The sequence below is a fragment of the Pogoniulus pusillus genome, chromosome 10 (genome assembly GCF_015220805.1).
Source record: "Pogoniulus pusillus isolate bPogPus1 chromosome 10, bPogPus1.pri, whole genome shotgun sequence".
NCBI lineage: Eukaryota > Metazoa > Chordata > Aves > Piciformes > Lybiidae > Pogoniulus > Pogoniulus pusillus.
The window spans coordinates 12804603-12813728 of NC_087273.1; the positions used below are offsets into that span (position 1 = coordinate 12804603).

Genomic DNA, 9126 nt, shown 5'->3' on the forward strand with positions numbered 1-9126 from the left:
CAAGCTGCTCTTGGAAAAATCAACTTGCTGCTTTTTGCTTCTACAAGATCCCTTTTGATACACACACATTTTTGGAAAATCTCAGCCTGGGGCAATTGTCTACCCTGAGATGCAGTTACAAGAGGATAATGAGTAGAATCTCAGCTAAATTTCTGTGCTCATCTTTACTCGCAGTATCGTAGGCACAACAGGCAGAAATCACTGTTCTCTGCAAGGGTTCCTTAAAAGAAACCCACACCAAAACTGCCCCCAAACAAGTAAAGGTGCTGGAATGTGTCCAGAGAAGGACAACAGAGCTGGTGAAAGGCCTGGAACACAAACCCTATGAGGAGAGGCTGAGGGAGCTGGGGGTGTTTAGCCTGGAGAAGAGGAGGCTCAGGGGGGACCTCATTGCTGCCTACAACTACCTGAAGGGAGGCTGTAGCCAGGTGGGAGTTGGTCTCTTCTCCCAGGCAACCAGCAACAGAAGAAGGGGACACAGTCTCAAGTTGTGCAGGGGGAAGTCTAGGCTGGATGTTAGGAGGAAGTTCTTGCCAGAGAGAGTGATTTGCATTGGAATGGGCTGCTCAGGGAGGTGGAGGACTCACCATCCCTGGAGGTGTTCAAGCAAAGCCTGGCTGAGGCACTTAGTGCCATGGTCTAGTTGAATGGCTAGGGCTGGGTGCTAGGTTGGAGTGGATGATCTTGGAGGTCTCTTCCAACCTGTTTGATTCTATGATATGGTTCTATGAAAAAAAGCCAACAAACCAACCAAAAGCCAACTCCCCACCCAAAAAATCCCAAACTAAAAAAAAAAAAAAAACAACCACCCAAACAAAACCTCCCAAACCAAAACAACAATGATAAAAACAAAACCCAAACAAAAACAACAACAAAAAAAATCAATAAAAAACCCCATCCAAATAAAAATCCAACCAACCAACTTAAAACAACCCTAAACAAAACAACAGCACCCCCCAAAAAATACTCCAACATGCCAGTGGAAACATGGCCTTGTGTGATCAAGAGAAATGCTAGCTTGGAGGAGCAGTAGTGTGTCTTTTACCAGAACTGGTTCTGAAGTGGTTGGAGATGAGGATGCCTAAGATGCACATGAAACCTCACCATCTTCTGTTCACTCTCTGTGCTTGGGTCACAGCACTCCTTGCACAGTCCTCACCATGCTGGTCACAGGTGCCTGTGACCATATTGTGAAGCTGAGAGGATGAAAAGAAGCAAAAGGAACAGGCTAAGTTGGAAAGGCAAGGTTTGCTGCTGTTCCTTGCATTGCACTTCACAGTATCACAGTATCACCAAGGTTGGAAGAGACCTCACAGATCATCAAGTCCAACCCTTTACCACAGAGCTCAAGGCTAGACCATGGCACCAAGTGCCACGTCCAATCCTGCCTTGAACAGCCCCAGGGACGGTGACTCCACCACCTCCCCGGGCAGCCCATTCCAGTATCCAGTATCACTTGTCACTTCCAGTATTCAAGTGGAAGTGACTTGTCAAAGCTCTACACAGTAACAGGAGAATAAGCAGACTGAGAATACGAAGCTCCACAGTGAAAGGAAATTTGAAGTATCACTAAGAATCACTAACATTGATTCATAGCAGAATTACCTCTATGCCAAGCCAAGACTCACCAAAGACCTTATGACCACACCACTGTGACTGAGCAGGCATTGTCTATACTTGGGGTAAGGAATCTAGGGTGCTGCTCCTATCCTTCAACACAGCTGGGGATGTGTCCTCTCAAAGGGAGTAAAATAAAGGTGCAAAAATATGGTGGCACTGGGCTGTGCTGTTGTACCAGGATGTTGGCTTCAGGACTCTGACCCAGTAGGTGGATTGGCAACCTTCCCATTTCTGTTTGTACATAAAAAAAAGAAAGAAAGAAAAAAAAGAGGAAAATGAAAACTATCTTTTAAATCATAATCTATATTTCAATCTCTTATAAGGAAGTAAAATATGTCTTTGGACTTCTTCTGGTTACTTGTAGATTAAGAGACAAGTTGACAGGTTATGATCATCAAACTCAGTATGCTGTATGCAAATGAACACCCACACAGCCTCTGTGATGAGACAAACCAACCAGCACAAAGTCCACACAGCAACTCTCCAGTGACTCTGAAGGGGCTACTAGAAGGATGGAGAGAGAATGTTTGCAAAGGCCTGCAGTGACAAGATGAGGGCAATGGCTTCAAACTAGAGCAGAGCAGACTGAGATTGGATGTGAGGAAGAAGTCCTTTACCATGAAAGTGGTGGAATGGTGAAATGGGTTGCCCAGGGAGGTGATTGTGGCTCCATTCCTGGAGATCCTCAAGGTTAGGCTGGAGAGGTTTCTGGGCAATTCAATCTATTTGATAGTCCCTGCTGACTGCAGAGTGAGTTGGACTGGATGACCTTTGAAGGCCTCCTCCAACCCAGCCCATTCTATGATTCTATGAGAGCTCTGATGTATGCAAGCAGACTCTGATGTATGGTTGGATGTGTGTGAAGTGCTCTGGAAGCCTTCAAGATAAAAGGTACTTTCTGAAAATAGGAGTGCTTCCATTGCTGAGACAAAGGGAAACTTTATTTTGTTAGGTATCATTTCAGATCATTTAATTATCATTAGTTGTTTTTTATAGCTTATATTCTAGGGGCACAATTGTGTGACTAAATGAAAGATTGCCTCCTGCCAATTTCATTGTACAAACAGCCCCAAGCTCTCTCTGCCTTAAATATATGTAACCAGAAGTGGGCTGAATGTGTGTGGGAAGTAGAGAGAGACTTTGGAAACAAAAGGAGCTCTTACCTGTGTTCTCTTTTCAAGGCTTTCTTTCACACATTGCAATTTTCCACAATTGCTGATGATCCTTTGAAGGCTGAAGAGAAAAAAAAAAAAAAAAGTTGTTCTGTGTTCTGCTCAGTGCTGATCAAATCATTCCAGAGTTGTTTGCAGTCATTAGAATTTTGCTTTTTGGATCTATCAACGTGAATCTAAAATAAACAGCAACCAAGAAACAAAGGTACAAAATTCTGTGATTGCACACTCTGCTTTTCCACAAGAAATCTAATGCAGCCTTGGAATATTGGATTTGGACAGGCTGGAGCAATGGGCTGAGGCCAACAAAGGTTTAACAAAGCCAAGTGCTGGGTCATACACTTTGGCCACAACAACCCCCAGCAGCCTTACAGGATGGGGAAGGAGTGGCTGGACAGCTGCCTGGTGGAAAAGGACCTAAGAGTGTGGTGGACAGCCAGCTGAACATGAGCCAGCAGTGTGCCCAGGTGGCCAAGAAGGCCAACAGCATCCTGGCCTGTGTCAGAAATGGTGTGCCCAGCAGCAGGAGGGAGGTGATCCTGCCCCTGTACTCAGCACTCGAGAGACCACACCTCAAGTGCTGTGTCCAGTTTTGGTCACCACAGTACAGGAGGGACATTGAGGTGCTGGAGCAGGTTCAGAGAAGAGCAACAAGGCTGGTAGAGGTCTGGCAAACATGACCTATGAGGAGTGGCTGAGGGAGCTGGGGTTGTTTAGTCTGGAGGAGGCTGAGAGGGGACCTTATTGCCCTCTACAACTACCTAAAAGGAGGTTGTAGTGAGGCTGGACCTGTTCTCTTCTCCTGAATTACTAATGATAGGACAAGAGGAAATGACCTCAAGTACATCAGGGGAGGTTTAGGTTGGATACTGGGAGGAAGTTCTTTCCTGAGCAGGTGGTCAGGCACTGGAACAAGCTGCCCAGGGAGGTGATGGAGTCGACAGCCCTGGAGGTGTGTGGTGGTTTGGCTGTTACACACACCCTCTCTCCCCCCACTTTGGAAATCACCCAGAGTAGACTCAGTTGGCTCTGGAAATTGAATGAAGCTTATATTTACAGCTTAGAAGAATATAGAAGCAGATGTTTACAATATATGCAGTTATAGACAGAAATACACAAGGTAGAAGGTAATACAGAAACACTACAGTCCTCCCAGAAACCTGAGTCCCCAGGAGGGGCTCCCAATTGCCCTTCCACCTTCTCCCACCCCTCTATCTTACCCTAGACATTGCCTTGTGCCCCAAGGAAGAATGGAGATTCGGCCAGGGGGGTTAGGGAGCAGGTGGATTAACCAGAGAGATGGAGGGTGAGGTTAGAGAGAAATGCAGCCCAGAGCTCAGGCAGTGCCTGAAATGCAAATACCTTATCTGTGTTTATACTCTTGTTCTTATACACATCAGCAAACCTATGAGTGAAGTAGACATCATCATTGTTTCTCTTTCACAGCCTGTGATCTAATCCTTCTCACCAAAACATTCTAACTAGCTTCAAACTAGCACAAGCTGTTTAAAAAAAGAGTGGATGAGGCACTTGAGGCTATGGTGTAGTGATGAAGGATGCTGGGATGAAGGTTGGACTGGATGATCCTGGTGGTCCTTTCCAACCATAGAGACTAGATGTGCTGAGGGATTTGGTTTAGTCAAGGACTTGTCAGTGTGAAACTAATGATTGAACTTGATGGTCTTGAAGGTCTTTTCCAATCTAAGAAATTCTGTGATTCTGTGAACATTGGGAATGCCAAAAATGCATATCTCTGTGCTGTATAAACAGATCAGCTTCAAAACTACTCACCTGTAGAACTTAAAGTCATCAGGACTGTAAAAAAAATTATAGGGATATAAAGAAACAGGGGAAAAACAAGAATTGATATAAGCAATTTCTTTTTCACTATCCAGAGGTATTATCCCTTTGGATCAGTGTGTTAAAAAAATAAAATGGCACAAGAACTAAACCCAAAAAAAAAAACTAGAGAGAAAAAAAAGCAGCTTTAGATGATGCAATTCCATACAGAACATCTCTTTATCTCAAAATTATATTATCTTTTGTCTCAAAAAAGGGAACCATATTGCTTCAGAGTAGGCATTTTGGTCACAACACAATTTGCATTTTGCAAACCTGCAGTTCCTAGGGGAACAAGAGAAGAGCAGTCATCTCCCTTTCTCCCCATCTGCTGGTGTATTGCTCTGACAGAAAAAGCATCTCCAGTTTGTTGGAAAATCCTGTGGCTACCATGTCTCTGCTCTCATGAGACCCCACCTGGAGTACTGTGTGCAGTTCTGGAGCCCCCAGCACAAGAAGGGAAAGATATGGAACTGTTGGAGCGAGTCCAGAGGAGGCCACAAAGATGATCAGAGAGCTGCAGCAGCTCCACCATGAGGACAGGCTGAGAGAGTTTGGGCTCTTCAGCCTGGAGAAGAGAAGGTTTTGAGGACACCTTGCAGTGGCCTTCCAATATCTGAAGGGGCTACAGGAGGGTTGGGGAGGGACTACTTACAAGGTCTTGCAATGACAGGATGAGGAGTAATGGGTTTGAACTGGCAGAGGGGAGATTTAAACTGGATGTTAGGAAGAAGCTCTTTGCAGTGAGTGTGATGAGACACTGGCACAGGTTGCCCAGGGAGGTTGTGGCTGCTCCCTCCCTGGAGACATTCAAGGCCAGGTTGGATGAGGCCTTGAGCAACCTGTTCCCTGGGACAGGTCATGGGAGGTGTCCCTGCCTATGGTGGGGGGTTGGAAGTAAATGATCTTTGAGGTTCCTTCCAACCTAAACCATTCTATGATTCTATGTACTCTATTCAGAAATCCCTGAAGGGCGTCAGAGTGGTGAGCTCCAGTTCCATATTCCCAGCCAGCCACTCCACACAGGGAGGCAGGGTGTCACCTCTACAGCTGCTTATCATAAGCCACCTGCACGGAAGCTGCTGTGCCTCTGCCTGCAACCCCAGCTGCAAGAACATTGCTGTCTGGTGAGGCACTGAGCTGTTCCTGACCCAGCTGTGCTCCACTGGACACTGCGCAATATGAGGGAGGGCTGCTGCTAGCACATTGACCAGCTGGCAACTGAAAAGTGTCTCTACACACATCTTTGACCGGACTTGGTGTCCTTCCTCTGACCCTCAGCTTCCTCCTCTGACTCTGAGTAGTGAGTGTAAGCAGTGTGAGCTATTTCAATGTTGACCATATCAATGTTTATCAATACGTAAAGGGTGAATGCCAGGAGTAAGCAGCCAGGTTCTGCTCGGTGACCCCCAATGCCAGGACAAGGGGCAATGGTGGAAATTGAGGCATAGGAAGTTCCATGGAAACATGAGGAGGAATTTTTTTCTCTGTGAGGGTGATAGAACCCTGGAACAGGCTGCCCAGGGGAGCTGTGGGGTCTCCCTCTCTGGAGATATTCATAACCCACCTGCATGTGTTCCTTTGTGATTTGGTCTAGGTGATCCTGCTCTGGTGAGGGAGTGGGAGTGGATGAGCTCTCGAGGTCCCTTCTAGCCCCTGACATTCTGTGCAAACCTTTCTCACACAACACAAGAACCACTAACAGGCTAAAGACTGCTATGAAACATGCGACTACAGAGTGGAATTAGTAGCTAACGTCTCTGGCTCATGCACATGAACAATCTAAGGTAAGAAATAGTAAGGAGCAGAAATCATTCAAGATAGCCATCCTCATTTACCTCCTTGGGAGTCCTTGTTTCATTAGTCCCTGAGTGTCTTGGTTATTTTTCCACCTTGTTTAGTCTGATGGTCACAGTGATGTCCTACCAACACTGCTGTGCATATGTGCCCAAAGATCTCACGCACCACCATATGCAGAGAATTCATTACAAATACAATCATTTACTACTAAATTAGTATTTGTTTGCCCAGGGGGCTTGTGGAGTCTCGCTCTCTGGAGATATCCAAAACCTGCCTGGATGCGTTCCTGTGTGTTCTGGTATAGATGATCCTGCTCTGGCAGGGGCATTGGACTGGATGAGCTTTCAAGGTCCCTTCCAGCCCCTGAGATTCTGTGATATCTTCCCCCCTATTTTCTTCCAGCAGAGAGGACACCCCTCCTTTGCTGCACGTACTTGTATTTGTCTCTCTTCTGTAGTGAATACCTTGTGGGTCGCTGGGGAGTCTGAGCTCATTCAGCATGAAGGGTTTGTGAAATACTCAGTACTGCTCAGGTGAAGCCTATGAGAGAAACCTCCTCACAGTTTAGTGGAGAATATTCTTTCCAATATCTGAATAAAACCCAGCTGTTGAAAAGCCTGATCCTGCTCTAGGACTGCCTGCCAGCTCTTCTAATATGGGCCAAAAGACACATTCTTGGGGCTCATCCCCCATGTATAGTACAAAAGAGAAGAGAGAAGCACTGAGCACTGAATTTCCCAGGACGATATAGTTGAGCTTATCTGCAACAAAGTCACAGTAGGTTGCATGTCTCTGCCTCAGCTTGGCTCTTGCCAGTCCATCTGTGAGGACTACACTTGACACAGATCTCTAGATGGCCATTTAGGATATAACAGAATTTGGGAACATCAGACATGTGTTATTCCAGGATGATTTCTTAAATGCATAACTAATATTTATACATTCATAACTACAAATGCTTGTATATGTTTGACTAGACTTACCAGAATGGTTGGTGTGCACCTGAAGTTGATGCTGAGACAGCTCTTATCTTACCCAAAGCCAGCCAAGGACAGAAGTGCACAATGAGAGCAATCCTGCTAAGGACCATTACAGGCCTCCAGCTACCTAGGCCAAAAGGGTTCCAGAGTACTGCTGTGAAAAAAATATTCCTGTGGTTACAAAAATAAATCATACACTCTTTGTAATTTCATTTGTTGCTTTAGTGCTTCCCTGAGGTCTCCACTGCCAGCACTAGAGAAGGCAAGAATGGATGCAAAAGACAACTGTGGTGGATATGACACGGTGTCACCAACTATTCTCTCCATGTACAGCAGCAAAGTGCTTCTCCATGTGCCTGTATGGGAAAATCCTGAATGCAAAGCCACAAGCTTCTCTGATACATCCAGAAAACCTCCATAAATAACTGAGGAGGAGAGAGAAAAACACTTTTTCTCTTCCCCATGAATGAAACATTACAAAGCATATTTCTGCCTGAAGAACAAAAAAAATGAATGAGAGGGAAAACTGAGGAGATGGTTGCTCTCTTCTCTCAGGTGGCCAGCACCAGAACGAGAGGACACAGCCTTAGGCTGTGCCAGGGGAGATTTAGGCTTGAGGTGAGGAGGAAGTTCTTCACTGAGAGAGTCATTGGACACTGGAATGGGCTGCCCGGGGAGGTGGTGGAGTCGCCATCCCTGGGGCACTTCAAGGCAAGGTTGGATGTGGCACTTGGTGCATGGTCTAGCCTTGAGCTCTGTGGTAAAGGGTTGGTCTTGATGATCTGTGAGGTCTCTTCCAACCCTGATGATACTATGATATGATACTATGATGATACCTGACTGCTGATGGTTCTAAACTGAGCATTAAAGATGTTTGTCAGCAAGAGGCCAGAGTCACACAATACCATGTGCAATCAGACAAAGTGTCAGATAAAATCACACTGTGAGACAGGGAGTCTTGATTTTGGTTTTAAAATGGGAACCATCATTACAAAACAAATTTTTAATGCTGTTAACCTGAGCACTTCCCCATCTTAAAGAGCTGAAGCCCACAACATGAACGTCAGCGGTGACTAAAAGGGGAGATACTTTCCTCAGCTTCCCACCATGGAAAACATCTACTAATGGACACAAAGAGCAAGGCAGCAGCTCGCAAAAAAAAAAAAAAGAGAAGTCAAGTTTACCTGTGGCATACCTCTACAGCAATCTTGTTAACCCATCAGCACCCCGGGAACAATCTCTTCTTCCTTCACGTTGCTCAGCAGCAGCCTTTATTGTGCTGTGTGCCGCATCCCGACGCTAATTAGCGCTCCGCTAGCAGGACCAGCATCGTTTTTCAAAAGGACTGCAATTAACAAAATAAATCCAATCCCTTTTCAGTTCCAACAAAATAAACCCAATCCCTTTTCAGTTCCAGCAGCGCTGCTGCTTTCCCTCTCTTCGAAGCGGTGGTGTCAGATTGTAGCTTTCCTCTCACAGCTTGCTGTAAACCAACCGCAAGGGTGATGTTTTCCAACCCGTGATGGTTTTCCCTTGCCTACCACTTTCCACCTGAATGTTTTTAAGCACTTTCCCACCTGAACCTTTTAAAACACCTGGCAAGAGTAAAGGGTGGGGAAGGATATTGGTTTTCCTTGGTCTTTCTTTAGTTTATATGGGGTAGGTGCAAGCAAGCAGGTGATAAGCATCTTGCCTCGGGTTACAGAATGACTCCT

General features: G+C 45.7%; 1 long non-coding RNA gene across 9 annotated transcripts in view; it reads right to left on the reverse strand.

Moving 5' to 3' along the window:
* The window catches only part of LOC135178754 (uncharacterized), a 50891-nt gene extending 43327 nt beyond the window's left edge, over window positions 1-7564 (reverse strand). For all 9 annotated transcript variants that reach the window (XR_010303733.1, XR_010303727.1, XR_010303731.1 and 6 more), the window contains exons 1-3: window positions 7415-7564; window positions 2784-2853; window positions 1629-1851 (exon numbers count right to left, since the gene is read on the reverse strand). This is a non-coding gene — a long non-coding RNA (uncharacterized LOC135178754). The remainder of the gene's footprint in view (window positions 1-1628; window positions 1852-2783; window positions 2854-7414) is intronic.
* Between the last annotated feature and the right edge of the window lie 1562 nt (window positions 7565-9126).